The sequence below is a fragment of the Bufo bufo genome, chromosome 4 (genome assembly GCF_905171765.1).
Source record: "Bufo bufo chromosome 4, aBufBuf1.1, whole genome shotgun sequence".
In the NCBI taxonomy this organism is placed as follows: Eukaryota; Metazoa; Chordata; class Amphibia; order Anura; family Bufonidae; genus Bufo; species Bufo bufo.
This window is the reverse complement of record NC_053392.1, coordinates 477332447-477348895: the sequence shown is the minus strand read 5'-3', so window position 1 is coordinate 477348895 and position 16449 is coordinate 477332447.

Genomic DNA, 16449 nt, shown 5'->3' with positions numbered 1-16449 from the left:
ACATACATTAAGTCCATCAAGTTCAACCAAGGTTTAGGTGGGGACACGAATCCCAGAATGAAAATGAGACTCAGATTTATACACGTTTTGATAAGCATTAATGTTTACTTTTAATAATTCATCTAAACCCTTTTTAAAACTGTCCACTGTTCCTGCTGTGACCATGTCCTGAGGAAGTCTATTCCACAGATTCACAGTTCTTACAGTAAAGAAGCTTTGACGCTTCTAGAGACTGAACTTTTTTTTCTACAGTCATAGGCAGTGCCCCCTTGTCATTTGAGGGCATTTCACATGGAACAGTTTTTCACTGAATTATTCGTATGGCCCATTTATATATTTGTATAGGTTAATCATGTCCCCCCCTTAGACGTCTCTTCTCAAGACTAAATAAATTCAATTATTTTAATCTTTCTTCATAACTAAGATCCTCCATGCCCCTTATCAGTTTAGTCGCTCTCCTCTGTACTTTTTCCAGCTGCAGTGCGTCCTTTCTATGGACTGGTGCCCAGAACTGAACTGCATATGTAACACCCCAGAGTTGTGTTACTACACACCTCTTCCCCGCTACTATCTTTTAAGAGCTTTATACTGTCATCTGATGTGATTTTGCTTATGTCTTCCACAAATGTGCATAAAACTGTGTTAGATGTAATTGTTCCTGTAATTTGCCTGGTTACTAGAGTTGAGGGGACACCTGGATGTTCGGGTTCGGCTGATCTTCGCAAAAAAAGTTCGAGTTCGGGACCAGAACTTGACTCAAACTTGACCCTGAACCAGAACCCCGTTGAAGTCAATGGGGACCCGAACTTTTGAACACTAAAATGGCTGTAAAAATATCATGGAAAGTGCTAGAGGGCTGCAAATGGCGTCAAAATGTGGTTAAGAGCATGGCAAGTGCTCTGCAAACAAATGTGGATAAGGAAATGACTTTAAATAACATAAAATACGAAAAAATAAAAAATAATAATCTTGATCTAGGAGGACCAGGTCCATATGGAGTAGGAGGTTGAGGAGGCGGTGGATGTGGCGGTGTTGGTGGAAGCGGTGGTGAAGGAGGAGGTAGCCTACACTGGTTTTTGGTTTTAAATTTTATTTTTAAAATTAGGGTACACCCCAAAACATTGGGAAATATAACCTGTGATAACCCCCTCCAGTCATGCTAAACACACGTTCAGACAATACACTGGCTGCAGAACAGGCCAGCACCTCCAAGGGGTAAAGGGCAAGCTCAGGCCATGTGCCCAATTTGGAGACCCAGAAGTTGCAGGGGCTGACCCCTGTCAGTCAGTTCGTGTAGGCGTGTGCACACTTACTGCCCCACCATGTCGCACGTCCCTGTGATGTTCATGATCCAATTTGATATCTGCTCTATCAACTTTCGATGTTCTTTTATGCGCCTACCATGGTGATCATGGGTGGCAGAGAATCAGGGTTCTAGGCCGGAGAGGGAGCGTGAGAAAAAGAGACCAAATTTAAGGGAGTATCGATTTTTCAAATTTAAAATTAGAGTTGAAATATGGGAGAAATTATTAAAGCATAAAAGTGTGACAACTTTTCAAAGTTTAAGCATTGAATGTAAGGATGTGGTGCGCATTAATTACTGAATAATTTATAAAATGTTATTCCCTGTCACCTATGCATAGCAGGTGTTTATTCACGTCTAAAATTGTATAATGTCAACCCAAGAATGTAACAGAAAAATTATTGAAATTTATTAAGCTGTCAACTAGGTAGAGGAGGGTATATTACACCCAAAAATTGGTGAATTTCACCAAAAAATGTAACTGACAATTTATTTATTTTTTTCGGTCTACTAAGTATAGGAGTGGTACATCACACCCAAAAATTGGTGACTTTCACCAGAATATATAACTGACAATTTTTTTTTTAACCTGTCTACTAGGTATAGCAGTGGTACTATACACCCAAAAATTTGTTTATTTCGCCAGAAAATGTAACTGACAATTTTTTTTATTTTTTTTTACCGTTCCACTAGGTATAGCAGTGGTACTATACACACCAAAATTGGTGAATTTCACCCTAAAATGTAAATGACAATTAATTTATTTTTTAGAAGGTAAGCAGGCACACTCATATAAGGGTAGTATTATAGCTAATTTATTAATGGGAATAATATGGGTATATGGTATATGTGGAATTTCCTGGTGATGAAATTGATTCAATAAATATTCCAAAATATAAGTCAATAAAAATGTGCCTTGGAATAAAAGATCAAAAATCAAAATGAGGAATAAAAATAAAATACAATATGATAAAATTGCCACATATGCATATAAATATGATAAAAATAAGATAAAAATAATCCTCCGTGGAATAGTCCTTCACAAGTGAAGATGTGCAGTAATTAATCCAGGAACGATCTTCCTTAACCTAAGGCTGTATGTATGGATGCAATACAGTCAATTGCTGTGATGCTGCACGGTGCTGTGGGAAAAAAAGAGGTGCTCTGTGCCTGAGCGTGGCGTCCCACGCTGTCTGCTGCTGCAGAGATCACTTACCCACCCACCGGCGCTGTTGGAATAGGTCCTCCTATGGCGGTCAGCTCTTCCTGGGAGAATCTCGAGGTCTGACGCGATCTGATGGTAAGATCTTCAGAGTTCCTCGTGGGGCCCGGGGCGTGGTTCGCGCGTCTGTAGTATGACGCGGATGATCACGTGATGACAATCTTTGCAATTGTTTCGGAGCGCTCCTTGTGATGTAGAAAAATGATGCACCTAGGTTAGTCCTTGACAATCCTCTATAGGCTTCTGCTTAGACGCGTTTCGGGAGACTCTCCCTTCATCAGTAAGTACTTACAGTTACAAATACAAAAGTCTTGTCTACGCATTTCGGGATACCAGAGACAATTCCAGCCCTTACTCATGACACAGTAATGCAGCATACGGGTAGGTTACCCGACACTGCTAGATTGTAATGTGTATTTCCCTTTAAGCCAGTTAGGCCTGTTGCAGGCAATCCTTATTCCAGCCAGCAGAGGGAGCCCCCAGTTCAGTATAAATAGGCTAGGGCCTAGCCTAGGAAGTTAGTTAGAAGTTTCTAGAGTCAGTTCTGGAAGATTCAGGGCTCAGTCAAGAGTGCAGAGATTGCACTACTGGTGTGGAGGGTCATTCCCACCCAGTTTCCAGGTTAATTATACCTGAGGTACTCCAAAGATAGAGCCTGCCATCAGGAGGGAAGAAGACCTCTACCAAGTCCTTGCTCAAGGGTTATCACCAGGATTTAGGTGTCTGGACCTTGAGGGTATTGCTGCAAGTAGCATAAGAGGGAATCCCTGATCCTAGGAGGCCTGTCTGGAAGTTAGTCCTTTTGTAAGTAAAAACCTGAACCACTACTGTTAATTGTATGGTGAAGTGTGGAATAACTCTGGAACTGTATTCACTGGCTGTTCATTCTACTATAAATTCATCCAGTAAAGTTGACTTGTTATATGAATATCTGGACTGCTCTATTATTCCACCTATCACTACACGGTGTGTCACCGTTTAATTGGCACTGGCGTCACGACATTTATCAACTGCCTGTTCCAGTATTGACCCGGATTGAAGACGACAGTGAATCCCAGGTTAGTGGGTTGCCCTGCACTACGACTCCCCGCATACCTAAAGCTGCTCTACTGACCCCCTGGGATACTGCATCGCTCTTTTTGGCGTCACGAACAGGATCCGCATGCTTCTGGAGTGCAGAGAAGTGTGAACTGTGTGCTTTAACTATTCCACTACCGTATTGCAAGGACTGTACCCTTTATTTCCAAGTCGGTGGATTACAATTGTGCCTGGGAGGAATCGGAGGCGCTGTGCTGTGTTGCGCTACCCCCAGGAAAAGCAAATCGTGTTTGTGGATTACAATTTATTCACTTGTCAACAACCCTGCTTGCTGTCAGGGAATGGTGACCAAGATGGCCACCGGCCGCCTGGAGTAAAGTTTCCCGCGCTGCTGAGGACCTTCGTGGGCGGATCCCTTCAAAGACACAGAGGATCCCGCTCCTCTTCATCATCGCACCGCCGCGGCCCTGCTTCTTCTACGTCAGCAACGTCACCGCGTACTCAGGACGTCCGGAGTCTCTCGAGACTTGGCCTGCGCAAGCCCGGCGATACCGGTAAGGACTTGTAACCGGAGGGAAGGGGATTGTTCCGGCCCCTTTAGTCGCCAGCGGCCACATCTTAATAAACTAACATGTCAGAACCGGGAGTTCCCGAGCAGCCGGCCCCGGGAGAGCTTGCGGCTCCTAATCATCCTATAGCCCCCAGCATGATGCCCTTTACCATGCCTTACTATTTTGGGGCCCCATGGTTCCCCCGCTATAAAGGGGAGACCCATACCTTAAGGGACTTTAAAGAAAAGTTGCTGGCATTATTCAAACTGTACCCCATAAATGCCGAACAGCAGATGGAAATCCTGCTAGCACAACTGGAGGGAGCTGCCCGCAGAGAGGTATTATCCTGGCCTGCTGCTGAGCAGAGTACTCTAGAACAAATATTCACCCGCCCCAGGGCCACTTTTGAAACCAGGACTGCCTCAGAGATAAAGATGCACTTCTTTGGCAAGAAGCAGAAGTCCGGTGAGTCCCTCCGTGACTATGCCCTATCACTTCAGGAGGCTTTGGGGGCTGTAATTCAGATAGATCCCAAGGAGGCTGATAATCAGGACCAGACCCTGAGGGAACAATTTATCACAGGGGTGTCTAGTGAGCAAATAAGGACTCAATTAAAAATGCTATCAGCCCAGCACCCTAGCAGTACCTTTCTGGATTTTAAAGAGCTGGCCATAAGAATTCTGGGGTCAGCCGTATCTACTGAGTTGAGCACCCCACCTGAGTCATCAGCCTGCAGACCGAAACCGCTTAGCACTAACCAAGCTGAGGCCGGTCAAGCTGTTCAAGCTTCAGCTACCGATACTATTGCCATGCTGACAGAACAGGTAAATCACCTCACTAAAAGTCTGGAGAGAGTGTGCAGAAAGATAGAGGAATGGGAAAAACCCATAATGTCAGAGGAAGAGTTCCTGTCACCTCCTAGGCCGTTCCCACCTCCATACCAAGAGACTCACCCCAGGGATCCTGGGAGGCGTAATAGAGATCGTTCCAAAGATCGCAAACGGCCCGTGTGTAAATACTGTAAAAAGGTGGGACACACAGAATCCACGTGCTGGCAGTTAAACGGGCTACCCTCGAGGCTGAGGACCACCCCTCGGGAGGTAGAACATTAGGTCCAAAGGATCCAAGTTGGATGCCCCGGTATGTAGGATCCCATCCTAAAATCAATATAGAGATCAACGGGGTCCCCTTTGAAGCCCTATTAGATACTGGGTCCCAGGTCACTACCATTCAGCTGCCCGCATTTGAAAAGTTCTGGGACACCAACCAGTTAACCCAGCCGCCTGAATCCTGGGTAGAGATTATCGCCAGTAATGGCAAACCGGTAAAGATTCATGGATACTGGGAACCCACCCTGCAGGTGGGAGAAGTAACCTTGCCTCAACAGGGGGTGATAGTAGTACAGGCCGGCGACAGAGGAGGACATCCTGTCATTCTAGGCACCAATGTCTTCAAAAACTGTTATTCTGAAATACTTGCCGTATTACACCAGACTTTGCCCACTGCTTCCTCTGCATCCAAGAGGGTGATTCAGAAGACTATTACTGTGTTAAGTGCTCAGCAGAGGTTTGCTAATGGAAAAGGAGAAATTTGTACTGCCAGGATCCGTGATATTAAGCCTGTGACTTTGCCTCCTAATTCTCAAACTCTTTTATGGTGTCGTGCTATCCTGGGAGTCCAAGGCCAAGATTATCCAGCCCTGGTGGAACCAATTCAGATGGAGAACTACCCTTATGTGAGAGCTGCCAAGTGCCTGGTGAAGTACCTGTCCGTCTGATTAACCTGAGTGATCATCCTGTTGCGCTTACTAAGCATTGCCGTGTTGCCCAGCTTTCTCAGGTGTCCTTCCAAGACATCATTCGTCTTCCAGTGACAGAAAAGCCGCCAGCTGCAGGCAGTGGATGTCCGTCGGTGACCCAGCCACAAGTGCCCTGGTGGGAAGAGCTCCATGTAGGGGACGAGACTACCCCCCAACATCAACAAGAAGGGATCCTACAGCTTGTCAAAGAGCACCACCAGGCCTTCAGTAAAAATGCTACTGATTATGGAGAGGTTAGTGCCATACAACACACCATACCTACTGGCTCTCATCCTCCTATCAAGGAGAGATACAGACCCTTACCGCCTACTTCATATCAGACTGTAAAAGAAATGATCCAAGAGATGAAAGACTCTAATGTAATCCGGGACAGCCGTAGCCCGTGGGCTGCACCCCTGGTCCTTGTAAAGAAGAAGGATGGTGGTATCCGTTTCTGTGTGGATTATAGGAAAATTAATCAAATAACCCACAAAGATGCATACCCACTGCCCCGCATTGAGGAGTCACTAACTGCTCTGGGCTCCTCCGCCTATTTCTCCACATTGGACTTGAGCAGTGGCTACTGGCAAGTACCTATGGCCCCTGCAGATAGGGAAAAGACTGCTTTCACCACTCCCATGGGCCTGTTCGAATTCAATTGTATGCCGTTCGGGCTGTGTAATGCCCCAGGGACTTTCCAGAGACTAATGGAGCGGTGTTTGGGTCACAAAAACTTCGAAACAGTGCTGCTGTATCTAGATGATGTCATTGTGTACTCAAAAACATATGAGGACCATCTGAAACATTTAGCAGAAGTATTTGAAATCCTTATCAAATATGGCTTGAAAGTAAAGCCATCCAAGTGTCACTTGCTCAAACCTGCAGTAAAATACCTGGGGCAATTGGTAAGCGCAGAGGGCGTGCAGCCTGACCCTGATAAGCTAGCAGCTGTCCGTAATTGGCCGGTCCCCACTACCGTCAAAGAGGTGAGGAGTTTCCTTGGTTTTGCAGGCTACTATAGACGTTTTATCCCCCATTTTGCTCAAATAGCTGATCCTATCCAGGAACTCTTGAGGGGGCAACCCAAGAAAAGTCCTAGAACTCCTGTGCCCATTGAGTGGAATGAGGAAAGAGAGATAGCGTTCCAATTGTTAAAAAAGAAACTGACCGAGCCTCCTGTGTTAGGTTATCCAGACTACAGCAAGCCCTTCCATCTGTATACCGATGCTAGCAAACGAGGCCTGGGAGCTGTGTTAGCCCAGATCCAAGAGGGAAAAGAAAGAGTGATAGCTTATGCCAGCCGCTCCCTGAAAGGAGCTGAGAAAAATGACCAGAATTATAGTTCCTTCAAACTAGAGTTCCTGGCATTAGTGTGGGCAGTGACGGAGAAATTCAAAGATTATCTAGCCGCCACCCCGTTCGTTGCATTCACTGACAATAACCCTCTGGCGCATCTAAATACAGCTAAATTGGGGGCCTAGGAGCAGAGATGGGCCTCTCGCCTTGCCAACTATGATTTCTCTGTAAAATACCGTGCTGGACGTACTAATGACAATGCTGTTGCTTTATCCAGGCTTCCCACAGAGACAGCTCCTGATGATGGGCGGGATGCTTGGGAAGATGTAGAAATGCCGGCTTTCTATAACAAATTTGCTCAACAGGATCAGGCTCGAGCTACCAATGACAGAGCCGCAGCCCCTTCACCCTCCAGTAGGCCTGAGCCCAAAGAAGAAAGGTGGGTGAAATTACAGTCTGAAAGCAGAGTGCTGGGGGAGTTATTGGGTTTTATTACTAGTGGCAGAGCTCCTGAGAAAATCAGACGTAAGAGTGCCGATCCAGAGCTCATCAAACTGTGGAGACAGCGCCATCAGCTCTTCATACAAAAGGGCCTATTGCTACGGAGAAGCCTAGACCCAGTGTCCAACGAAAGAGTGCATCAGATTCTCATACCCCGACGAGATGCAGGTATGGTGTTGGAGATGTACCACAATCAATCCGGTCATTTTGGGGTCCAAAAGACTGAGGCTAATATCCGCCAGCGGTTTTATTGGGTGGGCATGAGAGAAGACATTGAGAGCTGGTGTCGGGAGTGTGTAGCCTGTGCCTTAAAACGAAGTGAGCACCATGACCAGAGGGCACCACTGAGACCCATTGTAAGTACCCGTCCTCTTGAACTTGTCGCCATCGACCATGTGAAGTTGGAGCCTAGTCGCTCAGGGTATGCTTATGCCATGACTATTATTGACCACTTCACTAAGTTTGTTGTAGCGGTGCCTGTGAAAGACCAGACGGCCAAGACTACAGCCGAACTGTTCTGGAAACACTTCCTCCTGCCCTACGGATGTCCAGAAAAGATCCTCACCGATCAAGGACCTGCTTTTGAGTCCCATCTGTTCCATGAACTGTGCCGCTTACACAACTGTAAGAAGATCCGGACAACAGCATACCATCCTCAAGGTAACGGATTGTGTGAAAAGATGAATCAGACCTTGATAGAGATGCTGAGGTCCGTGTCTCCTGAAACCAGAGGAGATTGGCCCAGTCTGTTGCCACAGCTCATGTACACGTACAACCATACCATCCATTGTTCCACTGGGTATACCCCTTTTTATTTGATGTTTGGGCGCCAAGGGACATTGCCTGCTGATCACTCATTGGACATACACGTACCTGATTGCATCAACCCATTACCTAATACCGACTGGATTGCTGAGCACCAAAGGCGATTGAATACGGCCAAAGCCATTGTTCAGGAACGTATGGATTATGCTAGAGACCGACAGCAGAGAGACTATGATCAAGCAGCCCATGCAGAACCCTTGACAATAGGGGCTGTGGTGTGGTTAAAAAATAACCGCCGTACAAGTAAACTGGACAGTAAATGGGAGCAGAGTCCCTATGTTGTCACTGCAATCCCAAATGTTGGGACTCACACTTATGAGATCACCCGGGAAGGCAGGGGATCCCAAATTGTGCACAGAAACCGGTTAAAGCTCTGCCTGACACAAGAACCCAGTGCTGAGAGTTCTAGATCTGAATCACCTGTGTCAGAGCCATCAATACAGCCCGAGGATCCTATGCAGGCTGTCAGTAATCTAAGGTATGACACTGATCCCATGCATTGGCTCCTGACACCATGGTTGAATTTGTTGGTGCCCGCTCCGGCCCCTACTGTATCTTCACCTCCAGAAGAGCCGGTTCAAGATGCCCCGGATCCAGTCCCCCTTCTAGGGGTTCCTGTTGTTCCTGTTGTTCCTGTTGTTCCTGACCAGGGTCTCACTGATGGAGACCCTCCTGTTGCTCCTCTCTCGTCTACCTCGATGCTAAGGGGAGAGGAGACCCCTGTGTTGAGAAGGTCTACCCGGATGAACAGGGGACGTCCGCCAGTCCGTTTAGGGGACTTTGACTATGCTGGTGGTGTCTCCTCCCGAGCAGTTGCTACTGGAAATAGCTTGCTTGACGTTTGTGCGCAAGAATGGACTCCTCCACGTGAGCCCTTGCCTGTTATACACCCGCAGGAAACCCCTGGGTAGTTCTGTTATTATACTGCAGTCAAGAAAAATGGACTAACCTGGTTCACCTTAAGTCCGCTGTGCCAGGTCAGCGGCCGTGTCTAAGAAGTAAGAAGACGCCCCTTTCCCTTGCGTCATTTGTTCATTGAGTTACAAATGTTACATCTTCTGTGTGAAATAATTATTTATCATATTTATAATGTAATGCTTAAGTTATGTACCATGTTATGCCGGTTCAGGAAGGTGTGTGTGAGTACGAGGCCTTACTCACGTTAAAGTCTGGGGGTGTGCAGCATACGGGTAGGTTACCCGACACTGCTAGATTGTAATGTGTATTTCCCTTTAAGCCAGTTAGGCCTGTTGCAGGCAATCCTTATTCCAGCCAGCAGAGGGAGCCCCCAGTTCAGTATAAATAGGCTAGGGCCTAGCCTAGGAAGTTAGTTAGAAGTTTCTAGAGTCAGTTCTGGAAGATTCAGGGCTCAGTCAAGAGTGCAGAGATTGCACTACTGGTGTGGAGGGTCATTCCCACCCAGTTTCCAGGTTAATTATACCTGAGGTACTCCAAAGATAGAGCCTGCCATCAGGAGGGAAGAAGACCTCTACCAAGTCCTTGCTCAAGGGTTATCACCAGGATTTACAGTCATGTGAAAAAATTAGGACACCCTTTGAAAGCATGTGGTTTTTTGTAACATTTTTAATAAATGGTTATTTCATCTCCGTTTCAACAATACAGAGAGATTAAAGTAATCCAACTAAACAAAGAAAACTGAAGAAAAGTCTTTTCAAGATCTTCTGTAAATGTCATTCTACAAAAATGCCTATTCTAACTGAGGAAAAAGATAGGACACCCTCACATGTATTCCCTCTTAAATTGGCTCAGATCTCACACAGGTATATCACACCAGGTGCACATAATTAGTAGATCGTTACTCTGCATGTTGAATGAGGCTTGCCCTATTTAAACCTCAGACATTTAGTTTGGTGTGCTCCTGACTGTTGAAGTGAGAGTGAGCACCATGGTGAGAGCAAAAGAGCTGTCAGAGGACTTCAGAAAAAAGATTGTAGCAGCCTATGAGTCTGGGAAGGGATTTAAAAAGATCTCAAAAGATTTTGAAATCAGCCATTCCACTGTCCGGAAGATAGTCTACAAGTGGAGGGCTTTCAAAACAACTGCCAACATGCCCAGGACTGGTCGCCCCAGCAAGTTCACCCCAAGAGCAGACCGCAAGATGCTAAAAGAGGTATCCAAAAACCCTAAAGTGTCATCTCGAGAACTACAGCAGGCTCTGGCTACTGTTGATGTAGAAGTACATGCCTCTACAATCAGAAAGAGACTGTACAAGTTTAACTTGCATGGGAGGTGTGCAAGGAGGAAACCTTTGCTTTCCAAGAGAAACATCGAGGCCAGACTGACATTTGCCAGCGATAAAGTTGACAAAGACCAGGACTTCTGGAATAATGTTCTTTGGACAGATGAGTCCAAAATTGAATTATTTGGACACAACAGCAGAGGACATGTTTGGCGTAAACCAAACACAGCATTCCAAGAAAAGAACCTCATACCAACTGTGAAGCATGGAGGTGGAAGTGTCATGGTTTGGGGCTGCTTTGCTGCAGCAGGACCTGGTCAGCTCACCATCATAGAATCCACGATGAATTCTACTGTGTATCAGAAGGTGCTTGAAGAACATGTGAGACCATCAGTTAGAAAATTAAAGCTGAAGCGGAACTGGACCATGCAACATGACAATGACCCAAAACATACTAGTAAATCAACCAAAGATTGGCTGAAAAAGAAGAAATGGAGAGTCCTGGAATGGCCAAGTCAAAGTCCAGATTTGAATCCCATTGAGATGCTGTGGGGTGACTTGAAAAGGGCTGTACGTGCAAGAAACCCCTCAAACATCTCACAGCTGAAAAAGTTCTGCATTGAGGAGTGGGGTAAAATTTCCTCAGACCGATGTCGAAGACTGGTAGATGGCTACAAGAACCATCTCACTGCAGTTATTTCAGCCAAAGGAGGTAACACTCGCTATTAGGGGCAAGGGTGTCCTATCTTTTTCCTCAGTTAGAATAGGCATTTTTGTAGAATGACATTTACAGAAGATCTTGAAAAGACTTTTCTTCAGTTTTCTTTGTTTAGTCGGATTACTTTAATCTCTCTGTATTGTTGAAACAGAGATGAAATAACCATTTATTAAAAATGTTACAAAAAACCACATGCTTTCAAAGGGTGTCCTAATTTTTTCACAAGACTGTAGGTGTCTGGACCTTGAGGGTATTGCTGCAAGTAGCATAAGAGGGAATCCCTGATCCTAGGAGGCCTGTCTGGAAGTTAGTCCTTTTGTAAGTAAAAACCTGAACCACTACTGTTAATTGTATGGTGAAGTGTGGAATAACTCTGGAACTGTATTCACTGGCTGTTCATTCTACTATAAATTCATCCAGTAAAGTTGACCTGTTATATGAATATCTGGACTGCTCTATTATTCCACCTATCACTACACGGTGTGTCACCGTTTAATTGGCACTGGCGTCACGACATTTATCAACTGCCTGTTCCAGTATTGACCCGGATTGAAGACGACAGTGAATCCCAGGTTAGTGGGTTGCCCTGCACTACGACTCCCCGCATACCTAAAGCTGCTCTACTGACCCCCTGGGATACTGCAGTAAGACATTAAAAGTGGCACTATTTATAGGAGAGACTGCACCTGTCTTCACTAATTGTGGTCACATGACTGCAAACACCCTCAAAAAAATGCCACGCCTTTGAACAACACTTCTCATGAGAAAAAGGAAAAAAAACATACAATAAGCAATAAAAGAACCTATGCAAAAATACATGAGATATATAATGGCTGTGGGACATAATAGAATAAAGGAAAATATTTTTTCATAAATTTGGAAGCTGCGGGGACTGAAAGTGTGGATTATTGTTGCAAGATTAAATCTAGGCGTTTGTTCAGACCATCCGGTTGACGCGTATTTAATGCGAAAATGCAAAAGGATTCTCTACTTAGTAATTTTCTTCTGTGGTCTCCTCCTCTTTTGAGCAATAAAACCCTTTCTATGCCCTGTACCACCAGATCCGATGTGTCCCCACCATGGCAAACAGCAAAATGCAGACTAGCTGCAGATATATTGCGGTTGCCATGGTGGGGCACATCAGAAATGTGTTTGCGTATTCTGGCTTTAATGGCATTAATGGTACACCCCACATATTGCAGTTTGCATTTCTTGCATGTAATTAAATAAACTGCATGAGTTGCATTACAATTGAGGTATGATTTCATTTGAAAAACCCTGCCATTTGAGGCTGAGACAAAAGTATTGGAAATCGACATATGGGTGCAACAGATGCATCTGTGATGCCCGCACCTGTAGCTCCCTTTAGTTGTAAGCCAGACTGGCTGCGATTTTTTCTTTTCCTGGTATAGACTCGGGCTGACATAGTTTGCGATGGTGGGCGCTCTTCTAGCTGCACATTTAACCCCATCCGCAACTATGTCAGTCCATTCCTTGTCATATGCCAAAACAGGAAAATGTTTTTTTATGATGCAGCAAATTTGTTTGAACTCCGTACTATATCGTGTAACAAACAAATAACTGTTTCTGTTACTGTTATTTTTAGAGTTTTTATTTTTGTTTTTGTTTGTGACTGTACTGCGGGGTTCATCCCCCTTCAACATATTTTCCTGTTTTGGATAAACCAGGGACCCTCTTTCAATGTCAAACACCTGCCGTATTGCATCCTCAACCTGTTTTGTGGCATAAGCTCTTTTGTATAATCTATGGGCGATATTTTCAGACTCATGAAGAGTCATGAAGCTTTTTTCATCCGTGCAGTTTCTTCTTGCACGTATTATCTCGCCCCTTGGTATATTTGCTATAACATGTCTGGGATGACAGGATGTAGCGTGTAGAGTGGTATTCCCTGCCAGGGGCTTTCTATAAGTACATATATAAACTTTTCTGGTGGAAGGATCCCCCCTCAGGCGCAAATCCAAAAATGAAACCTCTTGTATAGCATGGTGGACACTAAAGGAAATAGTGTCCACACAGGAGTTAATATAACAGCCAAAGGTTGGTATGGCCGCCACATCACCCGTCCAAACAAGGATCAGGTCATCAATGTAACGGCCATACCACCTGATGCAATGCCAGAACGGGTGGGTGTCGATGAGGAGAAAGCTCCTCTCCCACCATGCCATATGACAAGGAATGGACTGACATAGTTGCAGATGGGGTTAAATGTGCAGCTAGAAGAGCGCCCACCATCGCAAACTATGTCAGCCCTAGTCTATACCAGGAAAAGAAAAAATCGCAGCCATTCTGGCTTACGACTAAAGGGAGCTACAGGTGCGGGCATCACAGATGCATCTGTTGCACCCATATGTCGATTTCCAATACTTTTGTCTCAGCCTCAAATGGCAGGGTTTTTCAAATGAAATCATACCTCAATTGTAATACAACTCATGCAGTTTATTTAATTACATGCAAAAAATGCAAACTGCAATATGTGGGGTGTACCATTAATGCCATTAAAGCCAGAATACGCAAACACATTTCTGATGTGCCCCACCATGGCAACCGCAATATATCTGCAGCTAGTCTGCATTTTGCTGTTTGCCATGGTGGGGACACATCGGATCTGGTGGTACAGGGCATAGAAAGGGTTTTATTGCCCAAAAGAGGAGGAGACCACAGAAGAAAATTACTAAGTAGAGAATCCTTTTGGATTTTCGCATTAAATACGCGTCAACCGGATGGTCTGAACAAACGCCTAGATTTAATCTTGCAACAATAATCCACACTTTCAGAGTCCCCGCAGCTTCCAAATTTATGAAAAAATCTTTTCCTTTATTCTATTATCTCCCACAGCCATTATATATCTCATGCATTTTTGCATAGGTTCTTTTATTGCTTATTGTATGTTTTTTTTTCCTTTTTCTCATGAGAAGTGTTGTTCAAAGGCGTGGCATTTTTTTGAGGGTGTTTGCAGTCATGTGACCACAATTAGTGAAGACAGGTGCAGTCTCTCCTATAAATAGTACCACTTTTAATGTCTTACTGTGTCATGAGTAAGGGCTGGAATTGTCTCAGGTAGCCCGAAACGCGTAGACAAGACTTTTGTATTTGTAACTGTAACTGGATGTGATTTTACCGCAAGCAAAATAAATATTCCTTTACCGATGTGGAGCTGGATTCCTTGAAACTTTTTGCATAGTAATCTTGTGTATCATCTCATACTAGAAGGTGTATTGCAGGCTGTGAGCAGAAGTGTTGGTGGCGCTCCTGTCCTGTCCTGCGCTGCGCAGCTTCACCTGTCATCTGATTCAGACGTCAGTGGGCGGAGACTGCATTATGGGAGCCTGCATAGAGGAGCCGGGGTAGCCGCTGCGGGCAGCAATTGGTATGGAATCATGCTGGGGCAGGCGGACGCAGATTTTGCAGCGGTCAGCGCACATGACCGTTTCTATGATGTCACAAAATACAGCGGTAATTAGGAAACAGCGATAATGCCATATCGCTGTTTCCTTATACCGCGGTATACCACCAACACTGGTATATCGCCCAACCCTACACCCGTTGCAAATAGTTGTTCCAATAATGCTTGTCCCTCTATATAGCTGCGGTATCGCAGCAGAACCACACACAACTGCTGCACAATACAAATGCACTTTAATATACTTTCTATGTTAGGAAGTATATTATAATTATATCACACCCCTCAGTATATCACACCTATTGATAGCACACCTATACCCGTCCTTAAAAGGACATTTTTGGCCCTATTAGCTAGCGTTTGGTGTCCTTAACAGTCTGTCCCTGCTCCACAAAGCAACCTCTCCGTACACTGGCAAAACACAGAATGTAAAATGGCTGCCAGATCGGGTTCTGTTATAGGTGGGTGGTGTGTCCATGTGTGAAATGGGTCAAAGTTTGGCGCAATGCAAAAGAATATGGCACATGTGAACATCGCCATATGTTCGCATGTTCGGCGAATCGCGAACGAGCAAAGTTCGCCGCAAAACGACCGCCGGGGCAAACCGCAAGGCCATCTCTAATGATGAATGGCTTATTAGCCCTGATCTGGGGAATCCAGTCAGAATTTAGTCATTGGGGGGAATCCTCTGGATACCTAAGCAGGCGGTGTTCAAGAGGAGGGAGACACTTGCTCACCGGTGTCTCCTTCTCCTCCCAGGGGAGAACAGATCTAAGATCTGCATTGGTGATATAAGGTCCGACCTGAAGGGTACACTTCAGTTCATGGATTGCCTATAGGCCCTGGTTTAAACAATGTAGTCAATTAGGAAACTCTCTTTGAACAATTAGCAAATTATGTTCAAGAGGTGGAACATTTGAAAGAAATTAAGTGGTTAATGAACATGAATGGTGCTAATTATAAGTTAATTGTCAAATCTCCATTTTCTCAGTTTTATGCCTAAAACCTATGATAGAGAAATATGAGTCACAATATAGTCACTTGATTCGTTAAAGGAAGTTGGACGGACACCACAAATAGGGAACTTCTTGGCAAAATGTTATATACAGACAGGAGGACTTTTGCAGATAGATGACTCAGGCTCATGATATATATATGAGTAATGCCTGTGTGTGTCTACATGTCATTTTTCATACCATCATGTTTCTGATTGGTTGCTTTAATAAATACTTGTGATTGGACATATTAAAATGAATGGCTAAAGGGGGGTGGCTAGATGCACAATGTACATCTTATAAAATTGGCTCGTTGGGCGCTGCCCGGCAGAGAATCCTTTAACCAGCAAACCAGTCTGGCTGTTTGATTCTTTAAGTCAACCGCATCCCTGGCACATGGGGAAAACTTATTAACCAATTTGAGTCCCACAGACAAGTGAGTGTATTCCCCTCGTTTGGGACTTGTCCTAAATTGCAACGACATCTAGTTTATTTAATCATCCAAGATAAATTTCTCAACACATTGAAGCCCACTTTGATGCTAGAAATTAGCGCATACATTCATGATTATGACTAATATG